The sequence below is a fragment of the Lissotriton helveticus genome, chromosome 4_1 (assembly GCF_964261635.1).
Source record: "Lissotriton helveticus chromosome 4_1, aLisHel1.1, whole genome shotgun sequence".
Classification (NCBI taxonomy): Eukaryota; Metazoa; Chordata; class Amphibia; order Caudata; family Salamandridae; genus Lissotriton; species Lissotriton helveticus.
The window spans coordinates 754163546-754180863 of record NC_136063.1 but is presented as its reverse complement, the minus strand read 5'-3'; positions in this window follow the sequence as shown (position 1 = coordinate 754180863).

The following is a 17318-nucleotide window of genomic DNA, read 5'->3' as shown; positions in this document are numbered from 1 at the left end:
AACATGGGTCCCTTGCTCACTTTTTCACTGGATTCAGGCTAGCCTGGCTGATGAAGAGTGTTACCCAGAAACTGGTCCTAGGATGCTGTTTCCGGTTAAGGGAAGACCTGGCTTGGCAGTTCAGGCTGTAGTGTACCCATGAGGCACAGGGTCAAGGCTGATTTGCATATAGCTGGGTCAGAACTGAGGTGGGGAAGTGAGCTACAGAATGATAATGGATTCAACCCATATCTGTGACTGGGGGTGTGTGTCTGAAAAGTTTCAGTGCTCCATCCATCATCTCCTTGTGTTTGCTTTGTTCGCCCTGAGTTGGCAGGGTATGCCCTGACTTGGGTCCCTTGCTCTCTTTGCCACTGGTTTCAAGGTAGCCTGGCTGATGAAGGGTGTTACCCAGAAACCGGTCCCAGGATGCTTGTTTCCAGTTCAGGGAAGACCTGGCTTGGCAGTTCGGGCTGGACTGATCCCATGAGGCACATGGTCAAGACTGATTGGCACATATCTGGGTCTGAACTGAGGTGGTGAATTGAGCTAAAGAATGATGATGGATTCAACCCAGACCTATGACTGGGGTGAGTGTCTGAAAAGTTTCAGAGCTCCGTCCATCATCTCCTTGTGCTTGTTTATTCACCCTGAGTTGGCAGGGTATGCCCAGACGTGGGTCCCATGCTCACTTTGCCACTGGTTTCAAGGTAGCCTGGCTGATGAAGGGTGTTATCCAGAAAAGGGTCCCAGGATGCTTATTTCCAGTTCAGGGAAGACCTGGCTTTGCATTTAGGGCCGGACTGTTCCCATGAGGCACAGGGTTAAGACTGATTTGCATATAGCTGGGACTGAACTGAGGTGGCAAAGTGAGCTAAGGAATGATGATGGGTCCAACCCAGATATGTGAATGAGGGTGAGTGTCTAAAAAGGTTCAGTGCTCCGTCCATCATCTCCTTGTGTTTGCTTTGTTTGCCCTAAGTTGGTAGGGTATGCCCAGACGTGGGTCTCTTGCTCACTTTGCCACTGGATTCAAGCTAGCTTGGCTGATGAAGGGAGTTACCCAGAAACTGGTCCCAGGATGCTTGTTTCCGGTTTAGGGAAGACCTGGCTTAGCAGTTCAGCTGGATTGTTCCCATGAGGCACATGCTCAAGGCTGATTTGCATATAGCTGGGTCTGAACTGAGGTGGCGAAGTGAGCTAAGGAATGATGATGGGTCCAACCCAGATCTGTGACTGGGGTGAGTGTCTGAAAAGTTTCAGTGCTCCATCCATCATCTCCTTGTGTTTGCTTTGTTTGCCCTGAGTTGGCAGGGTATTCCCTGACTTGGGTCCCTTGCTCACTTTGCCACTGGTTTCAAAGTAGCCTGGCTGATGAAGGGTGTGTGAGAAGTTGGCCTGGCATATGATGCTCACTAGTTCTAGTGATCACCTTGTACCATGCCAAGCAACCCTTATGGTGGAGGTTGTAAAGTCAACCTTATAGACAAGCTATCCTAGGGGTAGCATGGACTAAGCAGTCTTAGGCTAAACTCTGTAAAGGCATGTGAAGCAAGCTGTTTTACCATACACAATCCCCTTGAATACCAAATGAAAGGGCACCACACAGATATATATTGAAAATATATATAGATTTATTTCTACAAATATCCCCTATACTCTTTATGAGCACAGAAGCAAATGCGTTAAAACAAAACACAGTTTAAATATACAAAAGTTGCACAAACATGGATGAGCCCTAGGGGCCACCTAAACCATATACTAAAATAGTGGTATAAGAACCACTATGGGGAAAGTGAAGAGGCCTAGGGCCTAGGGAATCGCTGGAGCTGTTCGAGACTAGCAGTGATGAAGTCGGGAAAGGCCCGCGGGACTCGGGTGCAGTGCTCAAAGTGCACTCATGCACCAATGTTAAGTCAATGGTGCATAAAAGTTACAAAGTTAGTATTTAAGGAACCTGCCGATGGACCTACAAGGATAAAACTTTAGACACAGGGACTAGAGGTGTACACCAGTGTGGGAACACCGGCGTTGCTGAGTTACCTCACCCACAGGAAGCGGGTGCACAGGTGCGAAGTAGTGTCGGGTTTCGTCACGCAGGTCGATGGTGCTTGGAGCTGAAGATGCTGCAGGCGGGTCGTCGAGGAGAGTTCCGGTGGATCCAAGGGTGGATCTGAAGAGGTGAAGACCTGAAAGAAGAGGGGACAATGTTCAAAGTCACTAGCCAGTGACTACCGTGGAACCAGGATGGAACCAGGCGATGTCGGGTGCAAACAGGTGATGAAGTGAAGATTGTCTCTGCAGCCACGTGGACACGAAGAGGTCAAGGACGTCCAGGAGTCGATCACAAGCTGTCCCACGTAGGCTCTCGCTGATGGCAGTGTCGGCAACTTGATTGGAGCAAATAGGCCTTGGCTAAAGCAAGCCACGCAGGAATCGATGCAAGCTTCTCACTCGGACCAGCAAGGTCAGAGCGGGTGCTCCTTTTCAGGGGAGCAAGGGCCAGTTTGGAGCAACCAGACCAGTAGTGCAAATCGTAGTTTTCTTTGCCAAGATGGCCACTAGCCGCGTGGCAAGTGACCGGGATGGCGCGTCGAGTGGCAAAGTGCAAAAGGGCCCCACGCAGATCGTGGAGATGCTGAGGGGCTGATCTTCGGTGCAAATGCTGCTCGGTGTTGGGGCTTCTCAAACCCCAAAGCACAGCATTGAGGGTGCCTCGGGGGCTGCGCAGTCAGCTCTTCGGGGGTCTTCCAAGATGTCCAGTCCCACGTCTCTCGGTGCCTCCACGGGTCTCTTCTTTTCAGGGACTGTGGATCGGGCTCTGAGATGTCTGGGAGTCTGGGTCTTGTCAGGCTCTGGGCTCGGGCTCCGGCGGGAGGCAGCAGTAAAGCAGACGACGAGTTGCTGGTTGGTGCCTGTATTCACAGGGTGGTCACTCCTTGGCCACAAGGGAGATTCTCTTCAGTCTTCTGTGCAGCAGAATGTCGAAGTCCAAAATTCTTCTGTATTTCAAGTCGAGTTCAGGATGATCTGAAGTCTCAGGACACAGCTCCTACTCTTATTCCAATTCTAGGGTCCGGATCACCTGCTAGGTCCCTCCTCTGGGTGGGACCAGGAAGGGGGGTGGTTACACCCCCTTTCCTTTGTCCAGCTTCGCGCCAGGACTGGGGCTGGAAAGCCCCAGCACCGCTTTGAACTGGCAAATGCACGGGGACACCTTGTGTGCCCCAGGCATGTCTGATTCTATTCAGCCCTGTCCTACCCAATACACAAACTCCTGTCTGGGGTGGTGCTAACACCTCCCAAGGCAGGAAACCCTTTGTCCAAGCTGCCCTCGCTGGAAGGACTCCCAGCAACAGGAGGTCAGACTTGTGTCCGTGTTGGCAGCATCCATTTTGTGATGCTGAGGCTCTGTTTAACTTTAACCGGGGTTCAGGTTAGGTACATGTCGTGTCCCTCTAGAAGGGTGGAATGCTACCCCCGTCGCCAGAACTGGTGAGGGGGTAGTATTCCAATTCGTATGACACCTTACTCGACATGTTTTGATAAAGCCAAACCAAAGATAGCATTTAACCGCGAGGATTATAATGCACTTAAGAGTATATGGTATGGCAGTATCATGGAACAGCTAAAGGACATGGTTCCGAAGGCTGCAGACAGGCTCAGCTCATGCCAGAGCACCATCTCACATATTTCCAAGCACTCTGCCTCCAGGATTGATGAGGCCTTCCATAGGAGTGGCTGATAGGAACATATGTGTCCATTTTAGGTTAGGTATAGGCATACTACACCTAAGTAAGGGGTGATTACACCGACTTACCCCAGCTGAGTGATCAGCCAGTTGTATCAAATATGGAGGCCAGGCCAGGGGTGGCACAATACGTGCTGCAGCCCCTGGTAGGCCTTGGAAGCACCTATGCCCTGGGTACCTGGGTACACTGTTACAGGGGCCAATAAGGTGAACCAGTTCCAATTTCGTAATGCACCTGAAGTACATTGGCAATAATTTAGAGAGCGAACAGCAGGCTGTGGGTCTGATTAGCAGGCCCACAGCCACATTAGGTCATAAACCAGTGAAGCAAAAAGCAAAAATTTGGGGTGACCATAGGATAGCAGACCCTACTCTCCTACACAACCCCCCCAAACGCAGGTACATTAGACTAACCTTGACCAGTTGTGTCTTCATGTTCTAAGTGGAAGTACCTGGAGACACCATCTGCATTACCATGGTCAGTCCCTGGGCGGTGCTCCACTGTAAAGTCCATCCCCTGTAGGCAAATGGACCACCTGAGCAGTTTGGGGTTTTCACCCTTCATCTGATTAAGCCAAAAGAGGGGCTTATGGTCGGTCTGAATCTTGAAGTGAGTGCCAAACAAGTATGGTCTCAACTTCTTCAGGGCCCACACCACAGCAAAGGCCTCCCTCTCAATGGCTGACCAACGTTTCTCTCTGGGGGTCAGCCTTCTGCTAATAAAAGCAATGGGCTGGTCTTGACCATCTACATTAAGTTGTGAAAGCACAGCTCCCACTCCCAACTCAGAAGCATCTGTTTGGACAATGAACTCCCTTGAGTAGTCAGGACTCTTCAGGATAGGTGCAGAGCACATGGCCTTCTTCAGGTCATCAAATGCCTTTTGACAGTATTCTGTCCACTGAACCTTTTTGGGCATCTTCTTGGATGTCAGATCATTAAGAGGAGTCACAATGGACCCATAGTTCTTAACAAACTTCCTGTAGTACCCAGTCAGGCCCAAGAAAGCTCTGACCTGAGTCTGGGTAGTTGGAGGGGACCAGTCCTTTATGGTCTGGATCTTACTCTCCAGTGGTTGAACTTGGCCTCCACCTACAAGGTGGCCCAAGTACACAGCCTTACTCTGCCCTATCTGGCACTTGGTTGCCTTGATAGTGAGGCCTGCCTTTTGCAGAGCCTCTAGAACTTCCTTCAGGTGGACCAGGTGATCCTCCCAGGTGGAGCTAAAGACAGCAATATCATCCAGATATGCTGCGCAAAAGTCATCCAACCCAGTAAGGACTTGTTTCACCAACCTTTGGAAGGTGGAAGGTGCATTTTTCAAACCAAAGGGCATCACCACAAATTGATAATGCCCACCTGGGGTAGAAAATGCTGTCTTGGCTTTAGACTCCTCAGCTAACCTCATTTGCCAGTAGCCAGCTGTCAAGTCAAATGTGCTCAAATACTTGGCAGAAGCCAATTTGTCTATGAGCTCATCTGCCCTTGGAATAGGGTGTGCATCTGTCCTGGTGACAGCATCGAGTCCTCTGTAATCCACACAGAACCTCATCTCTCTCTTTCCATCTTTGGTGTGAGGTTTGGGGACCAGAACCACTGGGCTAGCCCAGGGGCTCTCTGAAGGCTCAATGACACCTAATTCCAGCATCTTTTGCACCTCAGTCTTGATACAATCTCTGACATGGTCAGGTTGCCTGTAAATTTTGTTCTTTACAGGGAGACTATCACCAGTGTCCACCACATGGGTACACCAGTTAGTCTGACTGGGTGTCAGGGAGAACATATGTCGATATGACTGCAAAACCTGTCTACAGTCATGTTGCTGATGTTCAGTGAGGCTGCCATCTAAGGCCACACCATCAACTGATCCATCCTCAGGGTTCTGAGTCAGCAGGTCTGGGAGAGGGTCACTCTCTTCCTCCTGCCCCTCATCTGTAGCCATGAGCAAGCCCATGTCTGCCCTGTCAACATATGCTTTCAGCCTGTTAACATGGAGCTCCCTGTGGGGGCTCCTGGGAGTTCCTAGGTCCACCAAGTAGGTAACCTCTCCCTTCTTTTCAATGATAGTATGGGGTCCAGACCATTTGTCTTGGAGTGCTGCTGGGGCCACTGGCTCCAACACCCATACTTTCTGTCCAGGCTGGTACTCAGTCAAGACAGCCTTTTGGTCATGCCAGGCTTTCTGTAATTCCTGGCTAGCCTCAAGGTTTTTGGATGCCTTCTCCATATACTCAGCCATCCTGGAGCGGAGACCAAGTACATAGTCCACTATGTCTTGCTTGGGCTTTTTGAGAGGTAACTCCCATCCTTCCCTCACCAGACACAGGGGTCCTCTTACAGGGTGCCCAAACAACAATTCAAAGGGGCTGAAGCCAACCCCCTTTTGTGGGACCTCTCTGTAAGCAAACAGAAGGCAGGGCAGAAGGATATCCCATCTTCGCCTGAGCTTTTCAGGTAATCCTTTGATCATGCCCTTGAGGGTCTTGTTGAACCTTTCAACAAGCCCATTGCATTGTGGATGATAGGGAGTGGTGAACTTGTAGTTGACACCACATTCCTTCCACATAGCTGTTAAGTATCCTGACATGAAGTTGGCACCTCTATCCGATACTACCTCCTTAGGAAACCCCACTCTGGAGAAAACTACAAGTAAGGCCCTGGCCACAACAGGAGCTGTTGTGGTCCTAAGTGGAATTGCCTCTGGGTACCTGGTGGCATGGTCCACCATCACCAGTATCAATCTGTGCCCAGATGCTGTTGGGGGATCCATTGGTCCTACAATGTCAATCCCTACTCTTTCAAAGGGCACCCCCACCACAGGTAGTGGTATCAGGGGGGCCTTTGTGGTACCACCTTCTTTGCCACTTGCTTGGCAGGTTACACAGGAGCGACAAAACTCCTCTGTATCTTCTGACATGTGAGGCCAGTGAAAGTGACAGACAAGTCTGTCCCAAGTTTTATTCTGGCCTAGGTGTCCTGATAAGGGAATATCATGGGCCAAGGTAAGAAGGAAGCCCCTAAATTGCAGAGGTATGACCAACCTCCTGGTTGTACCAGGCTTGGGGTCACTACCCTCTGAATAAAGGAGCCCATCATCCCAATATACTTTATGGGTACCTTGAGCATTCCCAGCAGCCTCAGCAGCAGCCTGCTGTCTGAGGGGTTCAAGGGAAGGACAGGTTAACTGAGCCTGCCCCAAGTCTGCCCTAGAAGGTCCCCCTGTCCCCAGAAACTCAACCTGATCAGGTTCAAGCTCTTCAGGGACAGTTCCTTCAGGGGTCTCAAGATCATCTTCCTGTGAAGGCTGATCCTTACTTGTAGGCAGTTGGGAAGGCACAACCTTTACCCTCCTGTTCTTCTTCTTGGAAGGTACTTGGTCCATTGTTCCAGGATCCAAGACCTGAGGTTCAGAGAAGGCACTTTTTGGCCTGTGACCTGGTCACAGCAAGGACATGTGATGATATCCCTAACATCTCTGCATGAGTCCTGTACTCAACGTCTGACCACAGAGAGTTTTCCAGGTCATTGCCCAACAAACATTCTACTGGGAGATCAGCACTAACCACAACTCTTTTTAGGCCAGTTACCCCTCCCCAGGAAAAGTTAACAAGTGCCACACTATGTGAGTAGTGACATTGCTGGCATTGGTCACCAGGTAATTATCACTTGGTAGGTATTGTCCAGGGTCCACAAAGCTAGTTGTCACCATTGTGACACTGGCACATGTGTCCCTGTAAGCTTGAGCCACTTTGTCATTAGTCAAAGGTGTCTGCCTGTACTTGCCCAGATTACTGGGACTGACAGTAGTGGACAAATCAATCTCCACATCACAGATCAGAACAGCCTGTGTAGGGGTTCTGACTAGGCCAGAATCTCCCTCAGTTCCCAAGGTGATACCTACTACCCCCTTAGTCTGTGGACCAACACTGCCAACTGTACTAGTGGGTACAGGTGCCTTAGGGGCTGCAGTGTTGGGGGCTCCACCCTTTTTACACTCACTTGTCCAGTGAGAGGTGTTTTTACAAAAACGACACCAGGGTTTTTTTTACCTTCTTTCTTCTTCTTCTTGGAAGTTTGGGACCCACCCTCAGTATTAGTTTGGGGCCCTGTTGAAGACTTCTGGTCTTTAGCTTTCTGCTCCCCACCCTCCTGGTCTGTTTTCTTCTGGTCACCACCCTGGTTCTGGTTCTGGTTCTTTTGCTTAACTCTGGTTCTAACCCATTTGTCTGCCCTCTTTCCCAATTCTTGGGGAGAGGTTAGATCTGAGTCAACCAAATGTTGATGCAACTGCTGGTTCTGACAGTTATTTAAAATCTGTTCTCTCATCAGTAAATTGTACAATCCTTCATAGTCTGTAACCTTACTTCCCAGCAACCAGCCCTCCAGAGCCTTAGTGGCACATTCAACAAATTCAGACCAGTCCTGAGTCTGTGTCTTCTGGGTATCTCTGAACATTAACCTGTACTGTTCAGTGGTTAAGCCTAACTCATCAATCAGTGCACTCTTCAGGACCAGGTAGTTTCTAGAATCCCCATCACTAACTGTGAGGAGTCTGTCTCGGCCTCTACCTTCAAAGGAGAGCCACAAGATTGCTGCCCACTGCTCCTGAGGGATCTGCTGTACTCTGCAGGCTCTCTCAAGTGCAGTCATTCATTTGTGGATGTCATCCCCACTCTTGTAAGGGGGCACAATCTTACTCAGGTTTCTATTGTCATAGGACCTGTCTTTATCCTTTTGGATATTGCTGCCACCAGTGGATCCTAATCCACTCTCTCTAGGCTGTCTTGCTCTAGCAAGCTTCTCTTTGGCCAGGGCAACTTCTAATTCTTGCTTTTGGATCCTAAGTTCAGCCTCTCTCATTTTGGCCTCTTGTTCCCTTCTCTGAGGGCTAGATAGCTCCCTTCTGGAGTGTCCATGAGAACCTCTAGAAGCTTGGGAGGCATTGGACTCACCTGAGTGATTCCTTCTCCTCCTTTGCTCCTGGTTAAGTCCACTTGGGGGTCTGAATGGGTTGGACTCATTTTCAGTCCCAAATGTGCTTAAGTTAGCCAGGTTAAGCCTGCTGACTAGCACCTGACTATTTCTCTCATCATCAGACCCACTTTCCTCCTCCTCCTCCTCTTCTTCCTCATCCTCTGGCTGAGTATCTCCAGTGACCTGGTCTTCCTCATCTATCTGGATGACAGGGGCAGGGGTGTCAGTGTTGTCATCTTCAGTGGGAGAGCCTCCATCTCCAGTCCCTGAGGGGCCTGGTTTGGAGGTCTTTAGAGCTTCAGACTGGTCTAAAAGCTCTCTGAGGTGACTTGCTGTAGGGGTAGGACCCGTTTTGATTTCTCTTAAGGAACACAGCTGCCTCAGTTCTTCAAAAGTAAAGATAGCAAATTTGGATGGTGCCCTTGGAGGGTCACTCTCAACAGAGATAGGTCCAGTGGATTCCTCTGCTCCAGACATTGCTCTAGTGTGGGTGGATATGTTGCAATCTACCTACACTGGTGTTTTCCTACTAAACCTATCTAGTAGTTGTAGTCAGGGTGTGCTACTCCCTATCCTCTACAACAACTAAGTTCAGTAGAACTTAAGTATACTAGTCTTGTTTTAGTGTACCTATCAGGTACCTGTATGATCTTTCAAATGATACTCTCAAAGATTGTAATGGTAAAACAACAGCAAGCTCAAATCCCAATCCGCTGCTCACCAATGTGAGAAGTTGGCCTGGTATATGATGCTCACTAGTTCTAGTGATCACCTTGTACCATGCCAAGCAACCCTTATGGTGGAGGTTGTAAAGTCAACCTTATAGACAAGCTATCCTAGGGGTAGCATGAACTAAGCAGTCTTAGGCTAAACTCTGTAAAGGCATGTGAAGCAAGCTGTTTTACCATACACAATCCCCTTGAATACCAAATGAAAGGACACCACACAGATATATATTGAAAATATATATAGATTTATTTCTACAAATATCCCCTATATTCTTTATGAGCACAGAAGCAAATGCGTTAAAACAAAACACAGTTTAAATATACAAAAGTTGCACAAATATGGATGAGCCCTGGGGGCCACCTAAACCATATACTAAAATAGTGGTATAAGAACCACTATGGGGAAAGTGAAGAGGCCTAGGGCCTAGGGAATCGCTGGAGCTGTTCGAGACTAGCAGTGATGAAGTCGGGAAAGGCCCGCGGGACTCGGGTGCAGTGCTCAAAGTGCACGCATGCACCAATGTTAAGTCAATGGTGCGTAAAAGTTACAAAGTTAGTATTTAAGGAACCTTCCAATGGACCTACAAGGATAAAACTTTAGACACAGGCACTAGAGGTGTACACCAGTGTGGGAACACTGGCGTTGCTGAGTTACCTCACCCACAGGAAGCGGGTGCACAGGTGCGAAGTAGTGTAGGGTTTCATCACGCAGGTCGATGGTGCTTGGAGCTGAAGATGCTGCAGGCGGGTCGTCGAGGAGAGTTCCGGTGGATCCAAGGGTGGATCTGAAAAGGTGAAGACCTGAAAGCAGAGGGGACAATGTTCAAAGTCACTAGCCAGTGACTACCGTGGAACCAGGATGGAGCCAGGCGATGTCGGGTGCAAACAGGTGATGAAGTGAAGATTGTCTCTACAGCCACGTGGACACAAAGAGGTCAAGGACGTCCAGGAGTCGATCACGAGCTGTCCCACATAGGCTCTCGCTGATGGCGGTGTCGACAACTTGATCGGAGCAAACAGGCCTTGGCTAAAGCAAGCCACGCAGGAATCGATGCAAGCTTCTCACTCGGACCAGCAAGGTCAGAGCGGGTGCTCCTTTTCAGGAGAGCAAGGGCCAGTCTGGAGCAACCAGACCAGCAGTGCAAATTGTAGTTTTCGTCGCCAAGATGGCCACTAGCTGCATGGCAAGTGACCAGGATGGCGCGTCAAGTGGCAAAGTGCAAAAGGGCCCCACGCAGATCGTGGAGATGCTGGGGGGCTAATCTTCGGTGCAAATGCTGCTCGGTGTTGGGGCTTCTCAAACCCCAAAGCACAGCATCGAGGGTGCCTCGTGGGCTGCGCAGTCAGCTCTTCGGGGGGTCTTCCAAGATGTCCGGTCCCACGTCTCTCGGTGCCTCCACGGGTCTCTTCTTTTCAGGGTCTGTGGATCGGGCTCTGAGATGTCTGGGAGTCTGGGTCTTGTCAGGCTCTGGGCTCGGGCTCCGATGGGAGGCGGCAGCAAACAGACGTCGAGTTGCTGGTTGGTGCCTCTATTCACAGGGTGGTCACTCCTTGGCCACAAGGGAGATTCTCTTCAGTCTTCTGTGCAGCAGAATGTCGAAGTCCAAGTTTCTTCTGTATTTCAAGTCGAGTTCAGGATGATCTGAAGTCTCAGGACACAGCTCCTACTCTTATTCCAATTCTAGGGGCCGGATCACCTGCTAGGTCCCTCCTCTGGGTGGGACCAGGAAGGGGGGTGGTTACACCCCCTTTCCTTTGTCCAGCTTCGCGCCAGGACTGGGGCTGGAAAGCCCCAGCACCGGTTTGAACTGGCAAATGCATGGGGACACCTTGTGTGCCCCAGGCATGTCTGATTCTATTCAGCCCTGTCCAACCCAATACACAAAATCCTGTCTGGGGTGGTGCTAGCACCTCCCAAGGCAGGAAACCCTTTGTCCAAGCTGCCCTCGCTGGAAGGACTCCCAGCAACAGGAGGTCAGACTTGTGTCTATGGTGGCAGCATCCATTTTGTGATGCTGAGGCTCTGTTTAACTTTAATCGGGGTTTATTTATTTATTTATTTATTTATTTTATATTCTTCTATAGCGCAAGAATAGACCCCCGGAGGGGTATCTCCGCGCTTTGCCAGTGAATAAGTCCTCAGATGTTAATTGTGGAGGAAAATGGAGCATTTAGAGAGAGAGATCAGTTACTGGGAAATAGATATGTTTTCAAGACCTTACGAAAGGTCAGATGATTGGTTAGAATCCTTATCTCAAGAGGCAGAGAATTCCAGAGCTTTGGTCCAAGGTGGGCCAGGGCTCGCCCCCCTTGTCTGGCCTTTTTTATTCTGGGCACCTGCAGAAGCTGTTGGTTCAGTGAGCGCAAGATGCGCCCAGGGGCATAAGGTAGGAAGATGTTGGTCAGATATTTAGGGCCTTTACCTATCACACTCTTGTGAATTGTGCATAGGGTCTTAAAGTGCACTCGTTTCTTCACTGGTAACCAATGAAGTTTGGTTAGCAGGGGAAGGGAGGGAGTCCTGGGAGGGGCGTTGAGGACTATCCTAGCTGCCGTATTTTGGATTACTTGCAGTTTTTTTAACTGCCCTTCATTTGCTCCCAAAAGAAGGCCGTTGCAGTAATCTACTCTGCTGATAATTAATGCCTGCACTAGAGTTTTTCTATGGCAGTCTGGCAGGTAGGGAAACACTCTCCTTAGCATGCCGATGGCTCGAAAACAGGTGCTTGCCACCTGGTTTACGTGGTCCTTGTAGGTAAGTGTTTGATCTATTAACACTCCTAAGTTTCTCACTGTGTTTTTGGGGCTAGGAACGGGGCCTAATTCCAGGGGCCACCAGTCCGGTGTCCAGTGCGTTATTGCTTGCCCAAACAACATGACCTCCGTTTTTCCTATATTGCATTGGAGGCAATTTGCTGACATCCAAGCAGATATTGCTCTCATTCCCTCTGCGAAAGATTTTTTTATCGCAGGTGTCAGATCTTTAAAGGGGAAGAGGAGTTGGGTGTCGTCAGCGTACGACACTGGTGTAAACCCAAATGATCTTGCTAGGTTGGCTAGGGGAGCCACATACACGTTGAAAAGTGTAGGGCTTAAGCAAGAGCCCTGTGGCACTCCCTTATTGAGCTCCCTATGGATGGATTTGTGGGAGCCCAGCCTAACCTCTTGAGAGCGTCCTGACAGAAAGCTTTCCATCCATGCCAATGCCGTACCCTCCAAACCTACGTCTTTTAGTCGCTCAAGAAGCACTTTGTGAGACACCGTATCAAAAGCGGCGGAGAGATCCAACAGCACCAGAATCATGGAATTGCCCCCATCCAGTGCCATTCTGATGTTATTGGTCACTGTTTGGAGGGCAGATTCGGTGCTGTGGTTTGGCCTGAACCCAGATTGAGAATAGTCCAGGCCCTCCGTCGCTTCTAGATGTTGTGACAGATAGGTGTTCACATGCTTCTCAGCTATCTTACTGATGTATGGCAAGAGTGAAATGGGACGCAGGTTGGAAAGGTCGGTCCATGGGGAAGCAGCTTTCTTGCGTATTGGGTTTACTACCGCCCTCTTCCACTCTGCTGGGACTTGTCCTTTCGTAAGAGATGTATTAATGACAACCTGTATGAAGGGGCCCAGGAGAGGGAGCAGGGGAGGAACCATCTTAGCTGGGAGAAGGTCGTTTGGAGACCCTGATTTGATGTGGGTAATGAGGTGAGGGAGATCTGCACTTTCAATAGGGGGGAAGTGTGATATAGGACTTCCACTGTCTTTGTCTTTGGGCAGGTCTAGAGGTATAATCCTGCTATCACCATTCGTGCTGTTATTGGCAGCCACTATTTTCTCGTATATAATATCAATTTTACTCTCAAAAAAGGACGATATATCGTCACATAAAGTCTGTGAGAACTCCTCTGAGCTTTCACATGCGGCAGGGTTTACAAAGTTTTGGAGAATTTTGAAAAGCTCCTTGGGACAGTTTATGGCTTCTTCTAATTGTTGCAGAAGACGATTTTTCCTAGCCTGTCTGATGTTTTTATAGTACTGGGATTGAACATGATGAAAGACCGCTCTTGTTTCCTTGGTCTTATGTTTCCTCCATTTTTTTTCGGCTTGCCTACATTTTTGTTTTTCCTCCCTTAACTCCTTAGTGTAACAACTTTCTTGTTTGGAGGCAGGGTGTTCTTTATATAGTTTTAAGGGGGCCAAGGTGTCGATGGCTTGTTTGATTGAGCCTGTAAGCTTAGCCAATGCTGCATCTGCTGTATCTTCTACTGATATGGTGGGTATTACCCACATTTCCTGTAGATTGCTTAGGGAAATTTTGTGCCATTGACGGCGCCAGGAAGGAAGGGAGGGTCCTTTATTTGTCGGTCTTTTGGGAGTTGAGAGTGTAAATTCTAGAAGAAAGTGGTCTGTCCATAATATCTCTCTGGCTGGAAGACAGATGACCTTAGGACCATTAGAGAGAACAAGGTCTAACGTGTGGCCACCATTATGCGTGGGTCCAGTGTTTTTGATCTCTAGACCTACGTTTAGCAAGTCAGTGGTTAGGGTATGAGATTCAGGTAAAGTTGGTAAATCTACATGAATGTTGAAGTCTCCAAGAAGAATGAAGTCTTCATTTGATTTAAGTTGGGGGGCTAATAGTTCTTGGAGAAGGAGAGAAAAATCAGGGTTTGGTCCTGGTGGGCGGTAAACAAGGGCTCCTTTCCAGAAAGTGTGACTAGGAAGGGCAATTTTAAAAAACATAACTTCTAATTGCAGACTTTGATATTGTGAGAATATGGTGACCTTTAAATCATCCTTATGTATGATTGCTAGGCCACCGCCTGTCTTCCCTTCTCTGTCTAGGTGTTTCAATTTGTATCCGGTTGGGATCCCTATTGTTACAGCTGTGATGGTGTGGGGTTTCATCCAAGTTTCAGTGAGGAAACATATGTCTGGTTGGATAGAGTTAACCAGGTCCCATACCTCATGCTGGTGTTTAGGCAGGGATCTTACATTTAGGAGGAAAGCCTTCAGCCCGGTAACAAGGGCTCCTACCTTGGGCGGGGCGTTGTTGCCAAGTAATCGATGATGACATTGGAAACATGAGAATGCTCCCTCTACGGTGTGCCATGGTATTTTAGAACTACATGCTGTGTATGGTTTTAAGTCTAGTAGAGCCTGAGTGGTATAGGTGATACGATGTGGACACATACCTGAACGTAAGAAGATAATGAGAGCAGTGTCCCTGGCCCCTGTGTCCGTCCTGTCGCGGACGGGCGCAGACGGGCAGCTCTTTGGCGGGTCTTCGGCGGGGCTGCGCGCGATCGCTGCGCGCTCAGGAGGGCGCGAGGGCTATATAGCGCTGTGAGGATCCACTAGAGCGCTAACCGCTCCCAGTGGACCAGGAAGTAAACCGGAAGTGAGTCAAAGAGTCTACCACCCCCTTGTGAGCGAGGGAGGCGGCAGCCTAGCGTTTCCCCAAGCGAGGAGGGCTGGAAGCAAAGCTGCTTTTAGTGGATGCGTGGGTGCAGGTAATGCGCTCCAATTTTAAAAACACACAAGTACAATACAGTGAATTTAAATTCAAATAAAATGTTGCTCCTATTCTGTTTAAAAATCTACCATTACGTGAATGCTCTCCTGGTCGATGTAACCGGCAAGCAGGTTAGAGACACTGCCACTGTCTCCTTCCCACAGCGAGCACCTCCGGCGCTCTGCCTATATAGCGCTGTGAGGATCCACTAGAGCGCTAACCGCTCCCAGTGGACCAGGAAGTAAACCGGAAGTGAGTCAAAGAGTCTACCACCCCCTTGTGAGCGAGGGAGGCGGCAGCCTAGCGTTTCCCCAAGCGAGGAGGGCTGGAAGCAAAGCTGCTTTTAGTGGATGCGTGGGTGCAGGTAATGCGCTCCAATTTTAAAAACACACAAGTACAATACAGTGAATTTAAATTCAAATAAAATGTTGCTCCTATTCTGTTTAAAAATCTACCATTACGTGAATGCTCTCCTGGTCGATGTAACCGGCAAGCAGGTTAGAGACACTGCCACTGTCTCCTTCCCTCAGGTTAGGTACGTGTCGTGTCCCTCTAGAAGGGTGGAATGCTACCCCCGTCGCCAGCACTGGCAAGGGGGTAGTATTCCAATTCGTATGACACCTTACTCGACATGTTTTGATAAAGCCAAACCAAAGATAGCATTTAACCGCGAGGATTATAATGCACTTAAGAGTATATGGTATGGCAGTATCATGGAACAGCTAAAGGACATGGTTCCAAAAGCTGCAGACAGGCTCAGCTCATGCCGGAGCACCATATCACATATTTCCAAGCACTCTGCCTCCAGGATTGATGAGGCCTTCCATAGGAGTGGCTGATAGGAACATATGTGTCCATTTTAGGTTAGGTATAGGCATACTACACCTAAGTAAGGGGTGATTACACCGACTTACCCCAGCTGAGTGATCCGCCAGTTGTGTCAAATATGGAGGCCAGGCCAGGGGTGGCACAATACGTGCTGCAGCCCCTGGTAGGCCTTGGAAACACCTATGCCCTGGGTACCTGGGTACACTGTTACAGGGGCCAATAAGGTGAACCAGTTCCAATTTTGTAATGCACCTAAAGTACATTGGCAATAATTTAGAGAGAGAACAGCAGGCTATGGGTCTGATTAGCAGGCCCACAGCCACATTAAGTCATAAACCAGTGAAGCAAAAAGCAAAAATTTGGGGTGACCATAGGATAGCAGACCCCACTCTCCTACAGGGTGTAACCCAGAAAACGGTCCCAGAATGCTTGTTTCTGGTTTAGGGAAGACCTGGCTTGGCAGTTTGGGCTGGACTGTTCCCATGAAGCACAGGGCCAAGACTGATTTGCACATATCTGGGTCGTAACTGAGATGGTGAAGTGAGCTAAAGAATGATGATGGATTCAACCCAGATCTGTGACTGGGGGTGAGTGTCTGAAAAGTTTCAGAGCTCCGTCCATCATCTCCTTGTGTTTGCTTTGTTCACCCTGAGTTGGCAGGGTATGCCCAGACGTGGGTCCCTTGTTCACTTTGCCACTGGTTTCAAGGTAGCCTAACTGATGAAGGGTGTTACCCAGAGAAGGGTCCCAGGATGCTTGTTTCCAGTTCGGGGAAGACCTGACTTTGCATTTAGGGCTGGACTGTTCCCATGAGGCACAGGGTCAAGAATGATTTGCATATAACTGGGTCTGAACTGAGGTGGCAAAGTGAACTAAGGAATGATGATGGGTCCAACCCAAATATGTGAATGGGGGTGAGTGCCTGAAAAGGTTCAGCGCTCCGTCCATCATCTCCTTGTGTTTGCTTTGTTTGCCCTGAGTTGGTAGGGTATGCCCAGACGTGGGTCTCTTGCTCACTTTGCCACTGGATTCAAGATAGCTTGGCTGATGAAGGGTGTTACCCAGAAACTGGTACCAGGATGCTTGTTTCCAGTACAGGGAAGACCTGACTTTGCATTTAGGGCTGGACTGTTCCCATGAGGCACAAGGTCAAAACTGATTTGCATATACCTGGGTCTGAACTGAGGTGTCAAAGTGAACTAAAGAATGCTGATGGATCCAACCCAGATCTGTGACTGGGAATGAGTGTCTGAAAAGTTTCAGCGCTCCATCCATCATCTCCTTTTGTTTGATGGGTGAGATCAGGGCACCCACACTAGAGGCCAGCCCCCAGTGGATGGGGTCCCTTGGGCGGAAATCATCCCGGAGGGGTGCTGCGTGCCCTCCTCCCAATATTTGTTTTAAGGAAAAGGTCAGGACCTGGGGATGTAATTGGCCCAGGGAATGGGGGCCTCCCTTCCGGAATAAAAAAATAAATAAATTAAAGACCCTCTGGCAAGTTACCGGAGGCCCACCCCCTTTCAACACCACTCTGCAAATGCGCCTC